Source organism: Sesamum indicum, linkage group LG7, assembly GCF_026168435.1.
Source record: "Sesamum indicum cultivar Baizhima isolate 11 linkage group LG7, ASM2616843v1, whole genome shotgun sequence".
Classification (NCBI taxonomy): Eukaryota; Viridiplantae; Streptophyta; class Magnoliopsida; order Lamiales; family Pedaliaceae; genus Sesamum; species Sesamum indicum.
Window position 1 is genome coordinate 1,823,386 of NC_142663.1, and position 20,976 is coordinate 1,844,361.

Below are 20,976 nucleotides of genomic sequence, written 5' to 3' on the forward strand. Positions count from 1 at the left end.
AACTTGACCCAAATGTTGGTCTAGACCCAAGAATATGTGTGCCAAATTTGCTGAGCGTAATAATAATTACAAGTTTTTTTTTAAATTTATTAATGAAAATTACATTTTACCAAAAAAATAATAATTACAAGTTTGTATAAAAGGGAAACGAACTTACTTTAATAAAAACCGTGCAAAACAGCTAAATTTTGAACGTTCTCAGAATTCGACGAAACTTGACCCAAACGTCTAGACCCAAGAATTTTGCTAAGCGTAATAATAGTTACAAGTTTGTATAAAAAGGAAACGAACTTGCTTTAATAAAACAATGTAAAACAAGTAAATTTTGAACGTTCTTAGAATTCGACGAAATTTGACCCAAACGTTGGTCTACACCCAAGAATTTGTGTCGTAAATTTGCTAAGCTTAATAATAACTACAAGTTTGTATAAAAGGGAAACAAAATTGTTCTAATAAAACTTGTCAAAACAGCTAAATTTTGAACGTTCTTACAATTCGACGAAATTTGACCCAAAACTCGGTCTACACCCAAGAATTTGTGTGGTAAATTTGCTAACCTTAATAATAACTACAAGTTTGTATACAAGGGAGACAAAACTGTTCTAATAAAACCATGCAAAACATCTAAATTTTGAACGTTATCAGAATTCGACGAAACTTGACCCAAACGTTAGTCTAGACCCATGAATTTGTGTGGTAAATTTGCTAAGCATAATAATAATTAGGAGATTGTACAAAATGGAAACAAACCTGCTCTAATAATACCGCGTAAAACACCTAAATTTTGAACATCCTCAGAATTTGACGACACTTGACCCAAACGTTGGTCTAGACCCAAGAATTTGTGTGGAAAATTTGCTAAACTTAATAATAACTACAAGTTTGTATAAAAGGGAAACAAACCAGTTTTAATAAAACCGTGCAAAACAGCTAAATTATGAACGCTTTCAGAATTCGAGAAAACTTTACCCACAGTTGGTCTACAACCAAGAATTTGTGTGGTAAATTTGCTAAGCTTAATAATAACTACAAGTTTGTATAAAAGAGAAACAAAATTGTTCTAATAAAACCATGCAAAACATATAAATTTTGAACGTTATCAGAATTCGACGAAACTTTACCCAAATGCTGGTCTAGACCCATGAATTTGTGTGGTAAATTTGCTAAGCAAAATAATAACTCCAAATTTGTATAAAATCAAAACAAACTTGCTCTAATAAAACCGTGTAAAACACCTAAATTTTGAATGTTCTCAGAATTCGACGAAACTTGACCCAAACGTTGCTCTAGACCTAAGAATTTGTGTGGTAAATTTGCAAACATAATAATAACTACAAGTTTGTATAAAATAGAAACGAACTTGCTTTAATAAAACCATGTAAAACAGCTAAATATTGAACGTTCTTAGAATTCGACGAAATTTGACCCAAACGTTCGTTTAGACCCAAGAATTTATGTGGTAAATTTTGTAAGCTTAATAATAACTACAAGTTTGTATAAAAGAGAGACAAAATTGTTCTAATAAAACCATGCAAAACATCTAAATTTTGAACGTTCTTAGAATTCGATGAAACTTAACCCAAACGTTGGTCTAGAAAAACGAATTTGTGTGGTAAGTTTGCTAAGCTTAATAATAACTACAAGTTTATATAAAAGGGATAGAAAATTGCTCTAATAAAACCGAGCAAAACAGCTAAATTTTGAACGTTCTCAGAATTCGACGAAGGTTGACCCAAACATTGGTCTAGACCCAAGAATTTGTGCGGTAAATTTGCTAAGCGTAATAATAACTACAAATTTGTATAAAAGGGAAAGGAACATGCTCTAATAAAACCGTGTAAAACAACTAAATTTTGAACGTTCTCAGAATTCGACGAAACTTGACCCAAATGTTGGTCTAGACCCAAGAATATGTGTGCCAAATTTGCTGAGCGTAATAATAATTACAAGTTTTTTTTTAAATTTATTAATGAAAATTACATTTTACCAAAAAAATAATAATTACAAGTTTGTATAAAAGGGAAACGAACTTACTTTAATAAAAACCGTGCAAAACAGCTAAATTTTGAACGTTCTCAGAATTCGACGAAACTTGACCCAAACGTCTAGACCCATGAATTTTGCTAAGCGTAATAATAGTTACAAGTTTGTATAAAAAGGAAACGAACTTGCTTTAATAAAACAATGTAAAACAAGTAAATTTTGAACGTTCTTAGAATTCGACGAAATTTGACCCAAACGTTGGTCTACACCCAAGAATTTGTGTCGTAAATTTGCTAAGCTTAATAATAACTACAAGTTTGTATAAAAGGGAAACAAAATTGTTCTAATAAAACTGTGCAAAACAGCTAAATTTTGAACGTTCTTAGAATTCGACGAAATTTGACCCAAAACTCGGTCTACACCCAAGAATTTGTGTGGTAAATTTGCTAACCTTAATAATAACTACAAGTTTGTATACAAGGGAGACAAAACTGTTCTAATAAAACCATGCAAAACATCTAAATTTTGAACGTTATCAGAATTCGACGAAACTTGACCCAAACGTTAGTCTAGACCCATGAATTTGTGTGGTAAATTTGCTAAGCATAATAATAATTAGGAGATTGTACAAAATGGAAACAAACCTGCTCTAATAATACCGCGTAAAACACCTAAATTTTGAACATCCTCAGAATTTGACGACACTTGACCCAAACGTTGGTCTAGACCCAAGAATTTGTGTGGAAAATTTGCTAAACTTAATAATAACTACAAGTTTGTATAAAAGGGAAATAAACCAGTTTTAATAAAACCGTGCAAAACAGCTAAATTATGAACGCTTTCAGAATTCGAGAAAACTTTACCCACAGTTGGTCTACAACCAAGAATTTGTGTGGCAAATTTGCTAAGCTTAATAATAACTACAAGTTTGTATAAAAGAGAAACAAAATTGTTCTAATAAAACCATGCAAAACATATAAATTTTGAACGTTATCAGAATTCGACGAAACTTTACCCAAATGCTGGTCTAGACCCATGAATTTGTGTGGTAAATTTGCTAAGCAAAATAATAACTCCAAATTTGTATAAAATCAAAACAAACTTGCTCTAATAAAACCGTGTAAAACACCTAAATTTTGAATGTTCTCAGAATTCGACGAAACTTGACCCAAACGTTGCTCTAGACCTAAGAATTTGTGTGGTAAATTTGCAAACATAATAATAACTACAAGTTTGTATAAAATAGAAACGAACTTGCTTTAATAAAACCATGTAAAACAGCTAAATATTGAACGTTCTTAGAATTCGACGAAATTTGACCCAAACGTTCGTTTAGACCCAAGAATTTATGTGGTAAATTTTGTAAGCTTAATAATAACTACAAGTTTGTATAAAAGAGAGACAAAATTGTTCTAATAAAACCATGCAAAACATCTAAATTTTGAACGTTATCAGAATTCGACGAAACTTGACCCAAACGTTAGTCTAGACCCATGAATTTGTGTGGTAAATTTGCTAAGCATAATAATAATTAGAAGTTTGTACAAAATGGAAACAAACCTGCTCTAATAATACCGCGTAAAACACCTAAATTTTGAACATCCTCAGAATTCGACGACACTCGACCCAAACGTTGGTCTAGACCCAAGAATTTGTGTGGAAAATTTGCTAAACTTAATAATAACTACAAGTTTGTATAAAAGGGAAACAAACTAGTTTTAATTAAACCGTGCAAAACAACTAAATTATGAACGCTTTCAGAATTCGAGAAAACTTTACCCATCGTTGGTCTACACCCAAGAATTTGTGTGGTAAATTTGCTAAGCTTAATAATAACTACAAGTTTGTATAAAAGAGAAACAAAATTGTTCTAATAAAACCATGCAAAACATATAAATTTTGAACGTTATCAGAATTCGACGAAACTTTACCCAAATGCTGGTCTAGACCCATGAATTTGTGTGGTAAATTTGCTAAGCAAAATAATAACTCCAAATTTGTATAAAATGAAAACAAACTTGCTCTAATAAAACCGTGTAAAACACCTAAATTTTGAAACTTCTCAGAATTCGACGAAACTTGACCCAAACGTTGCTCTAGACCTAAGAATTTGTGTGGTAAATTTGCTAAACTTAATAATAACTACAAGTTTGTATAAAAGGAAAACGAACTTGCTTTAGTAAAACCATGTAAAACAGCTAAATTTTGAACGTTCTTAGAATTCGACGAAATTTGACCCAAACGTTCGTCTAGACCCAAGAATTTATGTGGTAAATTTGCTAAGCTTAATAATAAATACAAGTTTGTATAAAAGGGAAACAAAATTGTTCTAATAAAACCGTGCAAAACAGCTAAATTTTGAACGTTCTTTGAATTCGATGAAACTTAACCCAAATGTTGGTCTAGACCAAAGAATTTGTGTGGTAAGTTTGCTAAGCTTAATAATAACTACAAGTTTATATAAAAGGGAAACAAAATTGCTCTAATAAAACCGAGCAAAACAGCTAAATTTTGAACGTTCTCAGAATTCGACGAAGGTTGACCCAAACATTGGTCTAGACCCAAGAATTTGTGTGGTAAATTTACTAAGCGTAATAATAACTACAAATTTGTATAAAAGGGAAACGAACTTGCTCTATTAAAACCGTGTAAAACAGCTAAATTTGAACGTTCTCATAATTCGACGAAACTTGACCCAAACGTTGGTCTAGACCCAAGAATTTTTGTGCTAAATTTGCTGAGCGTAATAATAATTACAAGTTTTTTTTTTTACATTTATTAATGAAAATTATATTTTACCAAAAAAATAATAATTACAAGTTTGTATAAAAGGGAAACGAACTTACTTTAATAAAACCGTGCAAAACAGCTAAATTTTGAACGTTCTCAGAATTCGACGAAACTTGACGCAAACGTCTAGACCCAAGAATTTGTATTGTAAATTTGCTAAGCGTAATAATAGTTACAAGTTTGTATAAAAGGGAAACGAACTTGCTTTAATAAAACAGTGTAAAACAAGTAAATTTTGAACGTTCTTAGAATTCGACGAAATTCGACCCAAACGTTGGTCTAAATCCAAGAATTTGTGTCGTAAATTTGCTAAGCTGTGCAAAACAGCTAAATTTTGAACGTTCTTAGAATTCGATGAAACTTAACCCAAATGTTGGTCTAGACCAAAGAATTTGTGTGGTAAGTTTGCTAAGCTTAATAATAACTACAAGTTTATATCAAAGGGAAACAAAATTGCTCTAATAAAACCGAGCAAAACACCTAAATTTTGAACGTTTTCAGAATTCGACGAAGGTTGACCCAAACATTGGTCTAGACCCAAGAATTTGTGTGGTAAATTTGCTAAGCGTAATAATAACTACAAATTTGTATAAAAGGGAAACGAACTTGCTCTATTAAAACCGTGTAAAACAGCTAAATTTGAACGTTCTCATAATTCGACGAAACTTGACCCAAACGTTGGTCTAGACCCCAGAATTTGTGTGCTAAATTTGCTGAGCGTAATAATAATTACAAGTTTTTTTTTTTACATTTATTAATGAAAATTACATTTTACCAAAAAAATAATAATTACAAGTTTGTATAAAAGGGAAACGAACTTGCTTTAATAAAACCGTGCAAAACAGCTAAATTTTGAACGTTCTCAGAATTCGGCGAAACTTGACGCAAACGTCTAGACCCAAGAATTTGTATTGTAAATTTGCTAAGCGTAATAATAGTTACAAGTTTGTATAAAAGGGAAACGAACATGCTTTAATAAAACAGTGTAAAACAAGTAAATTTTGAACATTCTTAGAATTCGACGAAATTCGACCCAAACGTTGGTCTACACCCAAGAATTTGTGTCGTAAATTTGCTAAGCTTAATAATAACTACAAGTTTGTATAAAAGGGAAACAAAATTGTTCTAACAAAACTGTGCAAAACAACTAAATTTTGAACGTTCTTAGAATTCGACGAAATTTGACCCAAAACTCGGTCTACACCCAAGAATTTGTGTGGTAAATTTGCTAAGCTTAATAATAACTACAAGTTTGTATAAAAGGGAGACAAAATTGTTCTAATAAAACCATGCAAAACATCTAAATTTTGAACGTTATCAGAATTCGACGAAACTTGACCCAAACGTTAGTCTAGACCTATGAATTTGTGTGGTAAATTTGCTAAGCATAATAATAATTAGAAGTTTGTACAAAATGGAAACAAACTTGCTCTAATAATATCGCGTAAAACACCTAAATTTTGAACATCCTCAGAATTCGACGAAATTCGACCCAAACGTTGTTCTACACCCAAGAATTTGTGTGGAAAATTTGCTAAACTTAATAATAACTACAAGTTTGTATAAAAGGGAAACAAACTAGTTTTAATTAAACCGTGCAAAACAACTAAATTATGAACGCTTTCAGAATTCGAGAAAACTTTACCCATCGTTGGTCTACACCCAAGAATTTGTGTGGTAAATTTGCTAAGCTTAATAATAACTACAAGTTTGTATAAAAGAGAAACAAAATTGTTCTAATAAAACCATACAAAACATCTAAATTTTGAACGTTATCAGAATTCGACGAAACTTGACCCAAATGCTGGTCTAGACCCATGAATTTGTGTGGTAAATTTGCTAAGCAAAATAATAACTACAAATTTGTATCAAATGGAAACAAACTTGCTCTAATAAAACCGTATAAAACACCTAAATTTTGAACGTTCTCAGAATTCGATGAAACTTGACCCAAACGTTGCTCTAGACCTAAGAATTTGTGTGGTAAATTTGCTAAACTTAATAATAACTACAAGTTTGTATAAAAGGAAAACGAACTTGCTTTAGTAAAACCATGTAAAACAGCTAAATTTTGAACGTTCTTAGAATTCGACGAAATTTGACCCAAACGTTCGTCTAGACCCAAGAATTTATGTGGTAAATTTGCTAAGCTTAATAATAACTACAAGTTTGTATAAAAGGGAAACAAAATTGTTCTAATAAAACCGTGCAAAACAGCTAAATTTTGAACGTTCTTAGAATTCGATGAAACTTAACCCAAATGTTGGTCTAGACCAAAGAATTTGTGTGGTAAGTTTGCTAAGCTTAATAATAACTACAAGTTTATATAAAAGGGAAACAAAATTGCTCTAATAAAACCGAGCAAAACATCTAAATTTTGAATGGTCTCAGAATTCGACGAAGGTTGACCCAAACATTGGTCTAGACCCAAGAATATGTGTGGTAAATTTGCTAAGCGTAATAATAACTACAAATTTGTATAAAAGGGAAACGAACTTGCTCTATTAAAACCGTGTAAAACAGCTAAATTTGAACGTTCTCATAATTCGACGAAACTTGACCCAAACGTTGGTCTAGACCCAAGAATTTGGGTGCTAAATTTGCTGAGCGTAATAATAATTACAAGTTTTTTTTTTACATTTATTAATGAAAATTACATTTTACCAAAAAAATAATAATTACAAGTTTGTATAAAAGGGAAACGAACTTGCTTTAATAAAACCGTGCAAAACAGCTAAATTTTGAACGTTCTCAGAATTCGACGAAACTTGACGCAAACGTCTAGACCCAAGAATTTGTATTGTAAATTTGCTAAGCGTAATAATAGTTACAAGTTTGTATAAAAGGGAAACGAACATGCTTTAATAAAACAGTGTAAAACAAGTAAATTTTGAACATTCTTAGAATTCGACGAAATTCGACCCAACGTCTACACCCAAGAATTTGTGTCGTAAATTTGCTAAGCTTAATAATAACTACAAGTTTGTATAAAAGGGAAACAAAATTGTTCTAATAAAACTGTGCAAAACAACTAAATTTTGAACGTTCTTAGAATTCGACGAAATTTGACCCAAAACTCGGTCTACACCCAAGAATTTGTGTGGTAAATTTGCTAAGCTTAATAATAACTACAAGTTTGTATAAAAGGGAGACAAAATTGTTCTAATAAAACCATGCAAAACATCTAAATTTTGAACGTTACCAGAATTCGACGAAACTTGACCCAAACGTTAGTCTAGACCTATGAATTTGTGTGGTAAATTTGCTAAGCATAATAATAATTAGAAGTTTGTACAAAATGGAAACAAACTTGCTCTAATAATATCGCGTAAAACACCTAAATTTTGAACATCCTCAGAATTCGACGACACTTGACCCAAACGTTGGTCTAGACCCAAGAATTTGTGTGGAAAATTTGCTAAACTTAATAATAACTACAAGTTTGTATAAAAGGGAAACAAACTAGTTTTAATAAAACCGTGCAAAACAGCTAAATTATGAACGCTTTCAGAATTCGAGAAAACTTTACCCAACGTTGGTCTACACCCAAGAATTTGTGTGGTAAATTTGCTAAGCTTAATAATAACTACAAGTTTGTATAAAAGAAAAATAAAATTGTTCTAATAAAACCATGCAAAACATCTAAATTTTGAACGTTATCAGAATTCGACGAAACTTGACCCAAATGCTGGTCTAGACCCATGAATTTGTGTGGTAAATTTGCTAAGCGTAATAATAACTACAAATTTGTATAAAAGGGAAACGAACTTGCTCTATTAAAACCGTGTAAAACAGCTAAATTTGAACGTTCTCATAATTCGACGAAACTTGACCCAAACGTTGGTCTAGACCCAAGAATTTGTGTGCTAAATTTGCTGAGCGTAATAATAATTACAAGTTTTTTTTTTTACATTTATTAATGAAAATTACATTTTACCAAAAAAATAATAATTACAAGTTTGTATAAAAGAGAAACGAACTTGCTTTAATAAAATCGTGCAAAACAGCTAAATTTTGAACGTTCTCAGAATTCGACGAAACTTGACCCAAACGTCTAGACCCAAGAATTTGTATTGTAAATTTGCTAAGCGTACTAATAGTTACAAGTTTGTATAAAAGGGAAACGAACTTGCTTTAATAAAACAGTGTAAAACAAGTAAATTTTGAACGTTCTTCGAATTCGACGAAATTCGACCCAAACGTTGGTCTACACCCAAGAATTTGTGTGGTAAATTTGCTAAGCTTAATAATAACTACAAGTTTGTATAAAAGAAAAACAAAATTGTTCTAATAAAACCATGCAAAACATCTAAATTTTGAACGTTATCAGAATTCGACGAAACTTGACCCAAATGCTGGTCTAGACCCATGAATTTGTGTGGTAAATTTGCTAAGCAAAATAATAACTACAAATTTGTATAAAATGGAAACAAACTTGCTCTAATAAAACCGTATAAAACACCTAAATTTTGAACTTTCTCAGAATTCGACGAAACTTGACCCAAACGTTGCTCTAGACCTAAGAATTTGTGTGGTAAATTTGCTAAACTTAATAATAACTACAAGTTTGTATAAAAGGAAAACGAATTTGCTTTAGTAAAACCATGTAAAACAGCTAAATTTTGAACGTTCTTAGAATTCGACGAAATTTGACCCAAACGTTCGTCTAGACCCAAGAATTTATGTGGTAAATTTGCTAAGCTTAATAATAACTACAAGTTTGTATAAAAGGGAAACAAAATTGTTCTAATAAAACCGTGCAAAACAGCTAAATTTTGAACGTTCTTAGAATTCGATGAAACTTAACCCAAATGTTGGTCTAGACCAAAGAATTTGTGTGGTAAGTTTGCTAAGCTTAATAATAACTACAAGTTTATATAAAAGGGAAACAAAATTGCTCTAATAAAACCGAGCAAAACATCTAAATTTTGAACGTTCTCAGAATTCGACGAAGGTTGACCCAAACATTGGTCTAGACCCAAGAATTTGTGTGGTAAATTTGCTAAGCGTAATAATAACTACAAATTTGTATAAAAGGGAAACGAACTTGCTCTATTAAAACCGTGTAAAACAGCTAAATTTGAACGTTCTCATAATTCGACGAAACTTGACCCAAACGTTGGTCTAGACCCAAGAATTTGTGTGCTAAATTTGCTGAGCGTAATAATAATTACAAGTTTTTTTTTTACATTTATTAATGAAAATTACATTTTACCAAAAAAATAATAATTACAAGTTTGTATAAAAGGGAAACGAACTTGCTTTAATAAAATCGTGCAAAACAGCTAAATTTTGAACGTTCTCAGAATTCGACGAAACTTGACCCAAACGTCTAGACCCAAGAATTTGTATTGTAAATTTGCTAAGCGTACTAATAGTTACAAGTTTGTATAAAAGGGAAACGAACTTGCTTTAATAAAACAGTGTAAAACAAGTAAATTTTGAACGTTCTTCGAATTCGACGAAATTCGACCCAAACGTTGGTCTACACCCAAGAATTTGTGTCGTAAATTTGCTAAGCTGTGCAAAACAGCTAAATTTTGAACGTTCTTAGAATTCGATGAAACTTAACCCAAATGTTGGTCTAGACCAAAGAATTTGTGTGGTAAGTTTGCTAAGCTTAATAATAACTACAAGTTTATATCAAAGGGAAACAAAATTGCTCAAATAAAACCGAGCAAAACACCTAAATTTTGAACGTTCTCAGAATTCGACGAAGATTGACCCAAACATTGGTCTAGACCCAAGAATTTGTGTGGTAAATTTGCTAAGCGTAATAATAACTACAAATTTGTATAAAAGGGAAACGAACTTGCTCTATTAAAACCGTGTAAAACAGCTAAATTTTGAACGTTCTCAGAATTCGACGAAACTTGACCCAAACGTTGGTCTAGACCCAAGAATTTGTGTGCTAAATTTGCTGAGCGTAATAATAATTACAAGTTTTTTTTTTACATTTATTAATGAAAATTACATTTTACCAAAAAAATAATAATTACAAGTTTGTATAAAAGGGAAACGAACTTGCTTTAATAAAACCGTGCAAAACAGCTAAATTTTGAACGTTCTCATAATTCGACGAAACTTGACGCAAACGTCTAGACCCAAGAATTTGTATTGTAAATTTGCTAAGCGTAATAATAGTTACAAGTTTGTATAAAAGGGAAACGAACTTGCTTTAATAAAATAGTGTAAAACAGTTAAATTTAGAACGTTCTTAGAATTCGACGAAATTCGACCCAAACGTTGGTCTACACCCAAGAATTTGTGTCGTAAATTTGCTAAGCTTAATAATAACTACAAGTTTGTATAAAAGGGAAACAAAATTGTTCTAATAAAACTGTGCAAAACAACTAAATTTTGAACGTTCTTAGAATTCGACGAAATTTGACCCAAAACTCGGTCTACACCCAAGAATTTGTGTGGTAAATTTGCTAAGCTTAATAATAACTACAAGTTTGTATAAAAGGGAGACAAAATTGTTCTAATAAAACCATGCAAAATATCTAAATTTTGAACGTTATCAGAATTCGATGAAATTTGACCCAAACATTAGTCTAGACCCATGAATTTGTGTGGTAAATTTGCTAAGCATAATAATAATTAGAAGTTTGTACAAAATGGAAACAAACCTGCTCTAATAATACCGCGTAAAACACCTAAATTTTGAACATCCTCAGAATTCGACGACACTTGACCCAAACGTTGGTCTAGACCCAAGAATTTGTGTGGAAAATTTGCTAAACTTAATAATAACTATAAGTTTGTATAAAAGGGAAACAAACTAGTTTTAATAAAACCGTGCAAAACAGCTAAATTATGAACGCTTTCAGAATTCGAGAAAACTTTACCCAACGTTGGTCTACACCCAAGAATTTGTGTGGTAAATTTGCTAAGCTTAATAATAACTACAAGTTTGTATAAAAGAGAAACAAAATTGTTCTAATAAAACCATGCAAAACATCTAAATTTTGAACGTTATCCGAATTCGACGAAACTTGACCCAAATGCTGGTCTAGACCCATGAATTTGTGTGGTAAATTTGCTAAGCAAAATAATAACTACAAATTTGTATAAAATGGAAACCAACTTGCTCTAATAAAACCGTATAAAACACCTAAATTTTGAACGTTCTCAGAATTCGACGAAACTTGACCCAAACGTTGCTCTAGACCTAAGAATTTGTGTGGTAAATTTGCTAAACTTAATAATAACTACAAGTTTGTATAAAAGGAAAACGAATTTGCTTTAGTAAAACCATGTAAAACAGCTAAATTTTGAACGTTCTTAGAATTCGACGAAATTTGACCCAAACGTTCGTCTAGACCCAAGAATTTATGTGGTAAATTTGCTAAGCTTAATAATAACTACAAGTTTGTATAAAAGGGAAACAAAATTGTTCTAATAAAACCGTACAAAACAGCTAAATTTTGAACGTTCTTAGAATTCGATGAAACTTAACCCAAATGTTGGTCTAGACCAAAGAATTTGTGTGGTAAGTTTGCTAAGCTTAATAATAACTACAAGTTTATATAAAAGGGAAACAAAATTGCTCTAATAAAACCGAGCAAAACATCTAAATTTTGAACGTTCTCAGAATTCGACGAAGGTTGACCCAAACATTGGTCTAGACCCAAGAATTTGTGTGGTAAATTTGTTAAGCGTAATAATAACTACAAATTTGTATAAAAGGGAAACGAACTTGCTCTATTAAAACCGTGTAAAACAGCTAAATTTGAACGTTCTCATAATTCGACGAAACTTGACCCAAACGTTGGTCTAGACCCCAGAATTTGTGTGCTAAATTTGCTGAGCGTAATAATAATTACAAGTTTTTTTTTTACATTTATTAATGAAAATTACATTTTACCAAAAAAATAATAATTACAAGTTTGTATAAAAGGGAAACGAACTTGCTTTAATAAAACCGTGCAAAACAGCTAAATTTTGAACGTTCTCAGAATTCGGCGAAACTTGACGCAAACGTCTAGACCCAAGAATTTGTATTGTAAATTTGCTAAGCGTAATAATAGTTACAAGTTTGTATAAAAGGGAAACGAACATGCTTTAATAAAACAGTGTAAAACAAGTAAATTTTGAACATTCTTAGAATTCGACGAAATTCGACCCAAACGTTGGTCTACACCCAAGAATTTGTGTCGTAAATTTGCTAAGCTTAATAATAACTACAAGTTTGTATAAAAGGGAAACAAAATTGTTCTAACAAAACTGTGCAAAACAACTAAATTTTGAACGTTCTTAGAATTCGACGAAATTTGACCCAAAACTCGGTCTACACCCAAGAATTTGTGTGGTAAATTTGCTAAGCTTAATAATAACTACAAGTTTGTATAAAAGGGAGACAAAATTGTTCTAATAAAACCATGCAAAACATCTAAATTTTGAACGTTATCAGAATTCGACGAAACTTGACCCAAACGTTAGTCTAGACCTATGAATTTGTGTGGTAAATTTGCTAAGCATAATAATAATTAGAAGTTTGTACAAAATGGAAACAAACTTGCTCTAATAATATCGCGTAAAACACCTAAATTTTGAACATCCTCAGAATTCGACGAAATTCGACCCAAACGTTGTTCTACACCCAAGAATTTGTGTGGAAAATTTGCTAAACTTAATAATAACTACAAGTTTGTATAAAAGGGAAACAAACTAGTTTTAATTAAACCGTGCAAAACAACTAAATTATGAACGCTTTCAGAATTCGAGAAAACTTTACCCATCGTTGGTCTACACCCAAGAATTTGTGTGGTAAATTTGCTAAGCTTAATAATAACTACAAGTTTGTATAAAAGAGAAACAAAATTGTTCTAATAAAACCATACAAAACATCTAAATTTTGAACGTTATCAGAATTCGACGAAACTTGACCCAAATGCTGGTCTAGACCCATGAATTTGTGTGGTAAATTTGCTAAGCAAAATAATAACTACAAATTTGTATCAAATGGAAACAAACTTGCTCTAATAAAACCGTATAAAACACCTAAATTTTGAACGTTCTCAGAATTCGATGAAACTTGACCCAAACGTTGCTCTAGACCTAAGAATTTGTGTGGTAAATTTGCTAAACTTAATAATAACTACAAGTTTGTATAAAAGGAAAACGAACTTGCTTTAGTAAAACCATGTAAAACAGCTAAATTTTGAACGTTCTTAGAATTCGACGAAATTTGACCCAAACGTCTAGACCCAAGAATTTGTATTGTAAATTTGTTAAGCGTACTAATAGTTACAAGTTTGTATAAAAGGGAAACGAACTTGCTTTAATAAAACAGTGTAAAACAAGTAAATTTTGAACGTTCTTCGAATTCGACGAAATTCGACCCAAACGTTGGTCTACACCCAAGAATTTGTGTCGTAAATTTGCTAAGCTGTGCAAAACAGCTAAATTTTGAACGTTCTTAGAATTCGATGAAACTTAACCCAAATGTTGGTCTAGACCAAAGAATATGTGTGGTAAGTTTGCTAAGCTTAATAATAACTACAAGTTTATATCAAAGGGAAACAAAATTGCTCTAATCAAAACGAGCAAAACACCTAAATTTTGAACGTTCTCAGAATTCGACGAAGGTTGACCCAAACATTGGTCTAGACCCAAGAATTTGTGTGGTAAATTTGCTAAGCGTAATAATAACTACAAATTTGTATAAAAGGGAAACGAACTTGCTCTATTAAAACCGTGTAAAACAGCTAAATTTTGAACGTTCTCAGAATTCGACGAAACTTGACCCAAACGTCTAGACCCAAGAATTGGTATTGTAAATTTGCTAAGCGTAATAATAGTTACAAGTTTGTATAAAAGGGAAACGAACTTGCTTTAATAAAACAGTGTAAAACAGTTAAATTTAGAACGTTCTTAGAATTCGACGAAATTCGACCCAAACGTTGGTCTACACCCAAGAATTTGTGTCGTAAATTTGCTAAGCTTAATAATAACTACAAGTTTGTATAAAAGGGAAACAAAATTGTTCTAATAAAACTGTGCAAAACAACTAAATTTTGAACGTTCTTAGAATTCGACGAAATTTGACCCAAAACTCGGTCTACACCCAAGAATTTGTGTGGTAAATTTGCTAAGCTTAATAATAACTACAAGTTTGTATAAAAGGGAGACAAAATTGTTCTAATAAAACCATGCAAAACATCTAAATTTTGAACGTTATCAGAATTCGATGAAACTTGACCCAAACGTTAGTCTAGACCCATGAATTTGTGTGGTAAATTTGCTAAGCATAATAATAATTAGAAGTTTGTACAAAATGGAAACAAACCTGCTCTAATAATATCGCGTAAAACACCTAAATTTTGAACATCCTCAGAATTCGACGACACTTGACCCAAACGTTGGTCTAGACCAGAGAATTTGTGTGGAAAATTTGCTAAACTTAATAATAACTACAAGTTTGTATAAAAGGGAAACAAACTAGTTTTAATAAAACCGTGCAAAACAGCTAAATTATGAACGCTTTCAGAATTCGAGAAAACTTTACCCAACGTTGGTCTACACCCAAGAATTTGTGTGGTAAATTTGCTAAGCTTAATAATAACTACAAGTTTGTATAAAAGAGAAACAAAATTGTTCTAATAAAACCATGCAAAACATCTAAATTTTGAACGTTATCAGAATTCGACGAAACTTGACCCAAATGCTGGTCTGGACCCATGAATTTGTGTGGTAAATTTGCTTAACAAAATAATAACTACAAATTTGTATAAAATGGAAACAAACTTGCTCTAATAAAACCGTGTAAACCACCTAAATTTTGAACGTTCTCAGAATTCGACGAAACATGACCCAAACGTTGCTCTAGACCTAAGAATTTGTGTGGTAAATTTGCTAAACTTAATAATAACTACAAGTTTGTATAAAAGTAAAACGAACTTGCTTTAGTAAAACCATGTAAAACAGCTAAATTTTGAACGTTCCTAGAATTCGACGAAATTTGACCCAAACGTTCGTCTAGACCCAAGAATTTATGTGGTAAATTTGCTAAGCTTAATAATAACTAAAAGTTAGTATAAAAGGGAAACAAAATTGTTCTAATAAAACCGTGCAAAACAGCTAAATTTTGAACGTTCTTAGAATTCGATGAAACTTAACCCAAATGTTGGTCTAGACCAAAGAATTTGTGTGGTAAGTTTGCTAAGCTTAATAATAACTACAAGTTTATATCAAAGGGAAACAAAATTGCTCTAATAAAACCGAGCAAAACAGCTAAATTTTGAACGTTCTCAGAATTCGACGAAGGTTGACCCAAACATTGGTCTAGACCCAAGAATTTGTGTGGTAATTTGCTAAGCGTAATAATAACTACAAATTTGTATAAAAGGGAAACGAACTTGCTCTATTAAAACCGTGTAAAACAGCTAAATTTTGAACGTTCTCAGAATTCGACGAAACTTGACCCAAACGTTGGTCTAGACCCAAGAATTTGTGTGCTAAATTTGCTGAGCGTAATAATAATTACAAGTTTTTTTTTACATTTATTAATGAAAATTACATTTTACCAAAAAAATAATAATTACAAGTTTGTATAAAAGGGAAACGAACTTGCTTTAATAAAATCGTGCAAAACAGCTAAATTTTGAACGTTCTCAGAATTCGACGAAACTTGACCCAAACGTCTAGACCCAAGAATTTGTATTGTAAATTTGCTAAGCGTACTAATAGTTACAAGTTTGTATAAAAGGGAAACGAACTTGCTTTAATAAAACAGTGTAAAACAAGTAAATTTTGAACGTTCTTCGAATTCGACGAAATTCGACCCAAACGTTGGTCTACACCCAAAAATTTGTGTCGTAAATTTGCTAAGCTGTGCAAAACAGCTAAATTTTGAACGTTCTTAGAATTCGATGAAACTTAACCCAAATGTTGGTCTAGACCAAAGAATTTGTGTGGTAAGTTTGCTAAGCTTAATAATAACTACAAGTTTATATCAAAGGGAAACAAAATTGCTCTAATAAAACCGAGCAAAACAGCTAAATTTTGAACGTTCTCAGAATTCGACGAAGGTTGACCCAAACATTGGTCTAGACCCAAGAATTTGTGTGGTAAATTTGCTAAGCGTAATAATAACTACAAATTTGTATAAAAGGGAAACGAACTTGCTCTATTAAAACCGTGTAAAACAGCTAAATTTTGAACGTTCTCAGAATTCGACGAAACTTGACCCAAACGTTGGTCTAGACCCAAGAATTTGTGTGCTAAATTTGCTGAGCGTAATAATAATTACATGTTTTTTTTTTACATTTATTAATGAAAATTACATTTTACCAAAAAAATAATAATTTCAAGTTTGTATAAAAGGGAAACGAACTTGCTTTAATAAAACCGTGCAAAACAGCTAAATTTTGAACGTTCTCAGAATTCGACGAAACTTGACGCAAACGTCTAGACCCAAGAATTTGTATTGTAAATTTTCTAAGCGTAATAATAGTTACAAGTTTGTATAAAAGGGAAACGAACTTGCTTTAATAAAACAGTGTAAAACAAGTAAATTTTGAACGTTCTTAGAATTCGACGAAATTCGACCCAAACGTTGGTCTACACCCAAGAATTTGTGTCGTAAATTTGCTAAGCTTAATAATAACTACAAGTTTGTATAAAAGGGAAACAAAATTGTTCTAATAAAACTGTGCAAAACAACTAAATTTTGAACGTTCTTAGAATTCGACGAAATTTGACCCAAAACTCGGTCTACACCCAAGAATTTGTGTGGTAAATTTGCTAACCTTAATAATAACTACAAGTTTGTATAAAAGGGAGACAAAATTGTTCTAATAAAACCATGCAAAACATCTAAATTTTGAACGTTATCAGAATTTGATGAAACTTGACCCAAACGTTAGTCTAGACCCATGAATTTTTGTGGTAAATTTGCTAAGCATAATAATAATTAGAAGTTTTTACAAAATGGAAACAAACCTGCTCTAATAATACCGCGTAAAACAGCTAAATTTTGAACATCCTCAGAATTCGACGACACTTGACCCAAACGTTGGTCTAGACCCAAGAATTTGTGAAAATTTGCTAAACTTAATAATAACTACAAGTTTGTATAAAAGGGAAACAAACTAGTTTAATAAAACCGTGCAAAACAGCTAAATTATGAACGCTTTCAGAATTCGAGAAAACTTTACCCAACGTTGGTCTACACCCAAGAATTTATGTGGTAAATTTGCTAAGCTTAATAATAACTACAAGTTTGTAGAAAAGAGAAACAAAATTGTTCTAATAAAACCATGCAAAACATCTAAATTTTGAACGTTATCAGAATTCGACGAAACTTGACCCAAATGCTGGTCTAGACCCATGAATTTGTGTGGTAAATTTGCTAAGCAAAATAATAACTACAAATTTGTATAAAATGGAAACAAACTTGCTCTAATAAAACCGTATAAAACACCTAAATTTTGAACGTTCTCAGAATTCGACGAAACTTGACCCAAACGTTGCTCTAGACCTAAGAATTTGTGTGGTAAATTTGCTAAACATAATAATAACTACAAGTTTGTATAAAAGGAAAACGAACTTGCTTTAGTAAAACCATGTAAAACAGCTAAATTTTGAACGTTCTTAGAATTCGACGAAATTTGACCCAAACGTTCGTCTAGACCCAAGAATTTATGTGGTAAATTTGCTAAGCTTAATAATAACTACAAGTTTGTATAAAAGGGAAACAAAATTGTTCTAATAAAACCGTGCAAAACAGCTAAATTTTGAACGTTCTTAGAATTCGATAAAACTTAACCCAAATGTTGGTCTAGACCAAAGAATTTGTGTGGTAAGTTTGCTAAGCTTAATAATAACTACAAGTTTATATAAAAGGGAAACAAAATTGCTCTAATAAAACCGAGCAAAACATCTAAATTTTGAACGTTCTCAGAATTCGACGAAGGTTGACCCAAACATTGGTCTAGACCCAAGAATTTGTGTGGTAAATTTGCTAAGCGTAATAATAACTACAAATTTGTATAAAAGGGAAACGAACTTGCTCTATTAAAACCGTGTAAAACAGCTAAATTTGAACGTTCTCATAATTCGACGAAACTTGACCCAAACGTTGGTCTAGACCCAAGAATTTGTGTGCTAAATTTGCTGAGCGTAATAATAATTACAAGTTTTTTTTTTATATTTATTAATGAAAATTACATTTTACCAAAAAAATAATAATTACAAGTTTGTATAAAAGGGAAACGAACTTGCTTTAATAAAATCGTGCAAAACAGCTAAATTTTGAACGTTCTCAGAATTCGACGAAACTTGACCCAAACGTCTAGACCCAAGAATTTGTATTGTAAATTTGCTAAGCGTACTAATAGTTACAAGTTTGTATAAAAGGGAAACGAACTTGCTTTAATAAAACAGTGAAAAACAAGTAAATTTTGAACGTTCTTCGAATTCGACGAAATTCGACCCAAACGTTGGTCTACACCCAAGAATTTGTGTCGTAAATTTGCTAAGCTGTGCGAAATAGCTAAATTTTGAACGTTCTTAGAATTCGATGAAACTTAACCCAAATGTTGGTCTAGACCAAAGAATTTGTGTGGTAAGTTTGCTAAGCTTAATAATAACTACAAGTTTATATCAAAGGGAAACAAAATTGCTCTAATAAAACCGAGCAAAACAGCTAAATTTTGAACGTTCTCAGAATTCGACGAAGGTTGACCCAAACATTGGTCTAGACCCAAGAATTTGTGTGGTAAATTTGCTAAGCGTAATAATAACTACAAATTTGTATAAAAGGGAAACGAACTTGCTCTATTAAAACCGTGTAAAACAGCTAAATTTTGAACGTTCTCAGAATTCGACGAAACTTGACCCAAACGTTGGTCTAGACCCAAGAATTTGTGTGCTAAATTTGCTGAGCGTAATAATAATTACATGTTTTTTTTTTACATTTATTAATGAAAATTACATTTTACCAAAAAAATAATAATTTCAAGTTTGTATAAAAGGGAAACGAACTTGCTTTAATAAAACCGTGCAAAACAGCTAAATTTTGAACGTTCTCAGAATTCGACGAAACTTGACGCAAACGTCTAGACCCAAGAATTTGTATTGTAAATTTGCTAAGCGTAATAATAGTTACAAGTTTGTATAAAAGGGAAACGAACTTGCTTTAATAAAACAGTGTAAAACAAGTAAATTTTGAACGTTCTTAGAATTCGACGAAATTCGACCCAAACGTTGGTCTACACCCAAGAATTTGTGTCGTAAATTTGCTAAGCTTAATAATAACTACAAGTTTGTATAAAAGGAAAACGAACTTGCTTTAGTAAAACCATGTAAAACAACTAAATTTTGAACGTTCTTAGAATTCGACGAAATTTGACCCAAAACTCGGTCTACACCCAAGAATTTGTGTGGTAAATTTGCTAAGCTTAATAATAACTACAAAGTTGTATAAAAGGGAGACAAAATTGTTCTAATAAAACCATGCAAAACATCTAAATTTTGAACGTTATCAGAATTTGATGAAATTTGACCCAAACGTTAGTCTAGACCCATGAATTTGTGTGGTAAATTTGCTAAGCATAATAATAATTAGAAGTTTGTACAAAATGGAAACAAACCTGCTCTAATAATACCGCGTAAAACACCTAAATTTTGAACATCCTCAGAATTCGACGACACTTGACCCAAACGTTGGTCTAGACCCAAGAATTTGTGTGGAAAATTTGCTAAACTTAATAATAACTACAAGTTTGTATAAAAGGGAAACAAACTAGTTTTAATAAAACCGTGCAAAACAGCTAAATTATGAACGCTTTCAGAATTCGAGAAAACTTTACCCAACGTTGGTCTACACCCAAGAATTTGTGTGGTAAATTTGCTAAGCTTAATAATAACTACAAGTTTGTATAAAAGAGAAACAAAATTGTTCTAATAAAACCATGCAAAACATCTAAATTTTGAACGTTATCAGAATTCGACGAAACTTGACCCAAATGCTGGTCTGGACCCATGAATTTGTGTGGTAAATTTGCTTAGCAAAATAATAACTACAAATTTGTATAAAATGGAAACAAACTTGCTCTAATAAAACCGTGTAAACCACCTAAATTTTGAACGTTCTCAGAATTCGACGAAACTTGACCCAAACGTTGCTCTAGACCTAAGAATTTGTGTAGTAAATTTTCTAAACTTAATAATAACTACAAGTTTGTATAAAAGGAA